General features: G+C 33.5%; 1 long non-coding RNA gene across 1 annotated transcript; it reads right to left on the reverse strand.

Annotated features, from left to right (window-relative positions):
• Positions 1-7,207: 7,207 nt before the first annotated feature.
• LOC121982795 lies at positions 7,208-7,630 on the reverse strand. The gene is made up of 3 exons (XR_006112256.1): positions 7,567-7,630; positions 7,381-7,473; positions 7,208-7,312 (listed from the first exon to the last, which is right to left on the reverse strand). It is a non-coding gene; the product is annotated as an uncharacterized LOC121982795 (long non-coding RNA).
• Positions 7,631-7,837: the final 207 nt, after the last annotated feature.

The raw sequence follows: 7,837 nt of genomic DNA on the forward strand, positions 1-7,837 counted from the left end.
TCAGTGGCTCTCGTATCTACACACCAGGTGCTGGTAGATAACACCGCTAAACATGTTTCAACAACTAGAGCATGAGATATACCTTTGTTGTTCTGATTCCTACGAGGACAGTCTGTCCTGACTGCTTGCAGATGAAGCACTTGCCCTTCGGCTTCTTCATTCCAGCTTTAGGTCCCGTACTCTGAGATTTATTCACTTTCTTTGTTGAACCAACTTGTTTCTTCTTCTTCTTTCCTTTCGGTTTAGAAGTACAACCATTTTCAACATAGTGAATATGAGAATTATGACGAAACAAACCTTCTATTGCCTGAAGTTCTGTCAGTAGTTCCGCCAATGAATATACCCTTTTGTTCATATTGTAATTCAGGCGGAATTGCTCAAAACTTCTAGGTAGTGTTTGGAGGATCATATCGATCTAGGTTTCCCCATCAATTTCTCCTCCAAGGATCTGTATTTCGTTCAGATAAGCCATCATCTTTAGGATATGATCCCTCACAGGAGTACCCTCTTGCATGGTGGCTGCCATTATTTTTCTCATGGCTTCTTGCCTAGAAGCCCGATCCTGATGACCAAAGAGTTCCTTGAGATTGTTCATAATATCATAGGCTGTTGGTAAATCTTGATGCTGATGTTGCAATACATTTGACATTGAAGCCAAAATGTAACACAGCGCCATCTCATCTACTTTTACCCATTTCCTATGATATTCAATCTCCTCTTGGGTAGATTCCCCAGTGAGTGCATCAGGACAAGGTTCAGTCAGTACAAACTTATAGCTTTCAGCAGTAAGAACAATGTCCAGGTTCCTTTTCCAATCTATGTAGTTAGGACCAGTAAGTCTATTCTTTTGTAGTATGATGGACAGTGGGTTGAAAGTCATCCTAAGAATCATAAATAACTTTTGGTCAGAACTCTAAATTTAGAATAATATTGATTCCTCAAACAATACTATTTTAAATTAACCAACGCCTCAAAACACCGTGAATTTTGTATGCCACGATAGTGTGGACGTATACAAATTCAGCATTTGTAAAAGGAGGGTTTAACCCATTAATTTTATTATCTTGTCAACCTAACTTTTTGATAAATAAAATTAATAGTTGGTATCCTTTGGTCACAGGAATAATAGCAGTGACTCCGATGGGGAGGATACTATTAAACGTGCCTAAGTATATACCATTACTTGACACTAAGTCCATTAATAAGATTGTGCCCCTTCCGATGGGGAAGATCACACGCTCTTAATTAACTTCCTATAGTCATCCAAAATGGAAGTTTGTTCTAGTGATTCACAAACAAGCTCATCCGATATGGAGGAAGGCACTCAGAGCCAACGCGCAAGCTTGTTTGCATCACTTACAAACCAGTAATGGAGACCGTGGAATTTATTTAAAATCCCTCTCCCACTTAGTTATTTATAAATGAGGAATTTTAACTATACTAGCCTACTAGACTTGTATACTGACATGCACACATAGCACAATATAAAAGCAATAAATGAAAAACTAATTTTCAACTATTATGGCTTTTATCTATGATTATCCTCCGTTTGTTGTCATCCCAAGCTGCTGCCATATTTGGCCACCGCCACTGGGTCTAGATGTCGCATCCATCTTGCTCCTTGTTCCGCTGTGCCTCTGGTCCTCAAAAAGTTCCATGCCTTTTAAGATTCGATCCGCGACATAAATAGAATTTTACATTTTTCGATCTTATATTCCTCGAAGGAATGTACATGTAAACTAGATCGAACATAAAATAAACATTTACATCCATCGATCCTATATTCCATAAAAGGAATGTACATGTAACTAGATCAAAAATAAAATCCTAATAAAAACTAAATACAGCTCCTGCTGTATTTTATAATACAATCATGCACACACATATAATTGCCCTTGACATGTCCAAGGGTCCAATCACACACATAAAAAAAAACTATAAGCCATAATAGTTGGATCCTGCATCTAGAAAGTTAGCACATCCTACTATTAACCTACCTAAATTATGTATGACATGTGCATAATTAAACTAATACCAAATACACAGAGGCAAAACCCTAGCTCTGATACCAATTTTTGGTTGCTACTCGGAAAACCTAGAGGATCCACTGTACAAAAATTTTGTACAAAGGTCTGAACCTTTTCCTAGCTACCATGTGTTCTTTTAAATTAAATTTTGGATCGCCTGCGGAACTTAACACGTTTGATCCAAAACTTAATTTATTTATTCTTTTAGGTTTAGACTTGGATCTCCTGTGGAACTTAACACATTCGATCCAAATCACCTAAGTTATTAATTTCATTAAATATTAATTTTCATAATTGGTTCCCAGTACTGAAGTGGCGAGGCACATGGCCTTCTTGGATATGGGAGCAACCACAACCGACTAGACAAAACCTTTTAAGGAAAGCTAGTATTTAATTTCCTAAAATAACTTTAGGTTAACCGAAAAGAACAATCAAATCACAAGGAAAAGAAAAAAAACAAAAGAACACAACATCGAAAAACATATTCGAAATACTAGAATCGTAAGCCTCTTGTATTTGGTATTTATTTCCAAAAATAACTAGTATGATGCGGAAAGGAAAAATTACTAGTTATACTTTTTAGAAAGACCTCTTGATCTTCTACCGTATTCCTCTTCTAATCTCGGACGTTGTGTGGGCAACGATCTTCCGAGATGAGAAATCACCAACACACCTTCTTCTCCTCCTTGCTAGATTCGGCCAAAACAAGAGCTTCACCAAGGATGAAGAAAACCACCAACCAAGCTCCAAGGGATGCAAGCTTTTTCTCCTTCTTCTTCTTCTTCTCCAAGTAGTATCCAGCCACCACAAGAGCTTCAAGGGAGATGAAGAATTTGGGCACCACAAAGAGGAAGAGAGAAAGAGAGGAAGGTCGGCCACAACAGCAAGAAAAAGAGGGAGAGAACAATAGAAGTTGTAACCCATGAAGGCACCCCTTCCCCTTCTTTTATATTCCTTGGCTTTAGCAAATAAGGAAATTTATTTATAATAAAATTTCCTTAACTTTCCTTGACAACAATTAATTAAGAAAAATTAAATAAAATTTCTTAATCAATTAATCATGGCCGGCCACCTCAAATAGACAAATTAGGAGAGTTTCAATCAACAATAAAAACTTCCTTATTTGTCTTTGGAAATTTTTTTAAAAAAATAAAATTTCCCTTTAAAATCCCTTCATGGTTGATAAAAAGAAATTTCTATAATTTTAATTTTTCAACATGTGAATAATTTTCAAAGAGAAAATAAAATATCTTTCCAATCTACAAATAAGGAAAGAGATCTAATCTCTTTCTTTAATCTTTTGTAGATCTTTTTTAAGAGAGATATTTTAATTTTAATTCTATTTAATAAATTATATCTTCCACATAATAAAAATTAAAATTAAAAATCTTTTTAATTTTATTATGGCCGGCCCCCTCTAGCTTGGGTTCAAGCTAGGGTCGGCCACTCATAAACCAAGCTTAGGCCGGCCCTAGCTTGATTCCCAAGCTAGCTTGGCCGGCCCCTTTTAGGTGGGTATAGAAGGTGGGTATAGTACTCTATAAATAAGAGGCTACGATAGGGACCGAGAGGAGGAATTGGTTTTGGTCTCCCGATAAAATTAAGCATCCCGTGTTCGCCCCGAACACACAACTTAATTTTATCAACAATAATTCATTCCACTAGAGAACTATTATTGAACTACCGCACCAATCCCAAATTACATTTTTGGGCTCCTTCTTATTATGAGTGTGTTAGTCTCCCTGTGTTTAAGATGTCGAATGTCCACTAATTAAGTGAGTTACTGACAACTCATTTAATCAATATCTTAATCCAAGAATAGTACCACTCAACCTTTTCGTCATGTCGGACTAAGTCCACCTGCAGGGTTTAACATGACAATCTTTATGAGCTCATCTTGGGGACATTATCAACCTAAATTACTAGGACACAGTTTCCTTCTATAATCAACAACACACACTATAAGTGATATCATTTCCCAACTTATCGAGCTTATTGATTCATCGAACTAAATCTCACCCATTGATAAATTAAAGAAATAAATATCAAATATATGTGCTTGTTATTATATTAGGATTAAGAGCACACACTTCCATAATAACTAAGGTATTTGTTCCTTTATTAAGTCAGTATAAAAGAAACAACCTCAAATGGTCCTACTCAATACACTCTAAGTGTACTAGTGTAATTATATAGTCAAGATAAACTAATTCCTAATTACACTATGACTTTCCAATGGTTTGTTCCTTTCTATTTTGGTCATGAGCTACTGTTTATAATTTATAAGGTATTGATAACATCATCTTCTGTATGTGGCACCACATACTATGTTATCCACAATATAAATTAATTGAACAACTACACCTAAATGTAGACAATTTAACCAAATGTGATTCTTTATTCAAAATAAATGTTTACAAAAGCTTAGGCTTTTAGTATACACTCCAACACTACTGCCTTTGTACCGTAGGAGAAAATAAAACGGACGGCGACGTTGGTTTGGGAAAGAAAAGAAACAGCAACGACGATGGGTGAGGCGCGGGCGTGGGTTGGAGAAAAGAAACAGGGAAGGAAGAGAGGAAAAGAGAAATAAAATAAATATGCTTTTCCTCGTTAAAATGGGGTAGCCTAAACAGGCTTTCCCGGGACCGCATTTTTATCCCCGTAACCTAAGCCATACGAGCTCCGAAAAATTTCCGGAAAATTTCTAAAAATTCCAGAAAATTCTCTTATCCTTATTCACCATTTTTTCGGTATTTTACAATTTCAAAAAAAAAGCGCACATAAACAACAGTTTTCAAAAACTATTATCGTAGCCTTTAAAAATCGTTGTTGTAGCCCCAAAAAAGTATAAATAGATAACGTACGGTTTTTAAAAATCATTGTCGTAGGCCAAAAAAATTGCTAAAAGATAACGAATTTTGTTAAAACCGTTGTTAAAAGGTAGAAAAAAATCACAATTTGGCATAAAATCGTTGTCGTTTGAGTGTTGTTGAATAAGGATTTTCTTCTAGTGAATAAGAAATGAAAATATTAAAAAGAAAGTATAAGTTGCGTCTATTGAGAAAAAAACTCTAAAAGATACATTTAAGATGATGCAAAATATATAATCAATAAATGGTTTAATTAGGCAATGTGAAATTATCATAAATACATATATTAAATGAGTAAAAGGAAGATCAAAGAATACTTGGTTGATAATGATAAAATAAGATAAATTTTTATTTAATTACAGATGATGATATATTAAGGGACAAAATCTAATGATGTAGGTGAATGTATATAATCGACCTCATTTAGTGGGATAAGAGTTGATTATTATTATTATTATTATTATTATTATTATTATTATTATTATTATTGATGGAGTATTGATATATTATTTAGAGGATAAAATACACTACTAAAAAAGGGCCCTTTAACGACGGTATTTCCCGTCGTTAAAGGGGCATTTCCTGTCGTTAAAGGTCATCAACGACGGTATTTAATACCGTAGGAAGTTGTAGCTAAAAGTACCCGTCGGGAATTGATTAACGATGGGAAACAAAATACCGTCGGTAAAAGATTTTACCCATGGTATTAACTACCGTCGTTAGTGACAATAACGACAGATTTAGATACCGTCGTTAATGATAGTAACGACAGTTATAGTACCGTCGTTAATAATAATAACGACAGTTATATATGCTACAATTTAGCATCGTTTAATTATTTAACGACGGCTTAGCATACTATCGTTAATGACGATGACGGTTTTGTATACCGTCGTTAATGGCAACAACGATATCACTTATCGGACTATATATATATATATATATATATATAAATTCATTAATGAATGCTAATAAAAACTAAAACATCATCCGATAATTCATGATAATTGTTTCTATATCATTAAACTTGATATCACAATGTCTAGTTATCATCCAACAAAATTAAAATCTATTACATCAAAAGTATTCATTTATCTAAAGTCTTCCTATGCAAAATGTCGACATTCTCAAAAACTTCAAAAAGTACGTCTATTTCCCTTCCAAGCTTCAATACCTGTAATAAATATAAAAAAAATGAGTATCATAATAAAAACTTTAACATAACTTAGAAATCTTTACATACAAACTACTGGAAATAGCAAACTTACTATAAATGGTAGAAACAAGGTACAAAATTTATTTGGAAATGATGTTAAGGAACCATTAGTGAGAGAGGCTATCGTTATTCAACGAAAATGTGATTGTCCATATGTAGCAATAGACATGGCAATTCTAAAATTGGAATGCAATGATGTTCATGTGAAGTCCAGTAGTAAGGTACAAAAATCTTTTAACTTTGTTGATCCAGCAGTAACTTACCCAATCTACCTCCAATGAACGGTTAATATTGCAATTGCTGTATGAAAACAATTGGTGATAGGGTAGATGTACAGAAAGAAAAATGTGCGACACATGCGGATCAGCAATGTAAGCTATGACATGCATGTGAGCTGGACAAAGCTTCTTTTTTTAAATAAAATTAGTGAGCTTTATTCTATTTTGAAAAGTATTATTTCCTAACATGTAAAAGATATTACATATTCCATAACATTACAACAAAGTATGAAAAGTGTTTTAAAGAATACCTGTCAATTACTAAGATGAGCCTATTTGTTCCTCACCAATTGCTTTTGTGCCTATGAACCTTCATTCTATTGTTCTTCACCAATTGCTTGTGCGCCTATGAAGCATTTACAACTCAAAATGAACAAAACTATTCATTCTCATTATCAAGTAATAAACAAGAAATAGTAAAAAAAAATTAAAGTAACTAATTCAACCTTCAATAGTATTTGAAGCCGATGCATTCACTTGCGCATTAGGTGGTAAATTTTTCAGCATCAACTCCTTAAAAGCTTTAAATTCAGATTCCATATTATTCATTTTCTCACGTAGTGTGACATTCTCGTGATGAAGTTCTTGCTTTGACGCAATAGGTCCTCTCACATCTTTAGGCCTCACTCCTCCTCCATGGCCAAAAACATGATCATGTCGTTGAGGTCCAAAACATTTCTCAACAAGTTGAATATTTGACAAGGAAGAATCTTCTCGAACAACTTCACAAATCTCATCCTTCAATAAGTTAAAAGATTTTGAAATCTATGATGAATCAAATATCATGTGAAGAAATGAATTAAAATGTTATATACTCACATATTTTTCAATTGCATCAAGATCAACAATATGGTCTCCCTTTTTTCGTGTCTCAAAAAACATTGATGCAAAATCTGGAGGTTGTCCATCTTTTCCTCCCTATAAATATTAATAAGACACAATTTTATGTCTAAATTAATATAAAATCCTTATAAAATATGTTTTACCATTTCATATGCCAATTGCCTAAAAGGCTTGCTTCCTGTTCGATGTGGCATAGATTTCAAGGATCTATTCTGTGTATTTGTTTTACTCATTTTCTGCAAATATATTAATATTAGTATAATTTTATAAAAAATGCATTTAAATTAAAAAAGTAATTTATAACATAAAAAAGATGGGATAAGAATAACCTGAAAACTTTCACTTAAAAAATATTCTTTAACCAACCATTCCCAATCTTGTTTATCCATTCCCTTGGGAACATTTTGTAAAACTTCTTGACGTGTTTTGCATGGTTTTACAAATTCGGAGTTCATCTCGCATCTCCAATTCTTCCATAATTGTTGCATATGTTTAAGGGTTGCCTCACGATATAACTCAATATCATCATTTTTGAACTTATCCTGAAAATTTTTTGGTAAGCATATAATAATGAGATATTTCATATAATAAAAAAATTGG

The sequence above is a fragment of the Zingiber officinale genome, chromosome 5A (assembly GCF_018446385.1).
Source record: "Zingiber officinale cultivar Zhangliang chromosome 5A, Zo_v1.1, whole genome shotgun sequence".
Classification (NCBI taxonomy): Eukaryota; Viridiplantae; Streptophyta; class Magnoliopsida; order Zingiberales; family Zingiberaceae; genus Zingiber; species Zingiber officinale.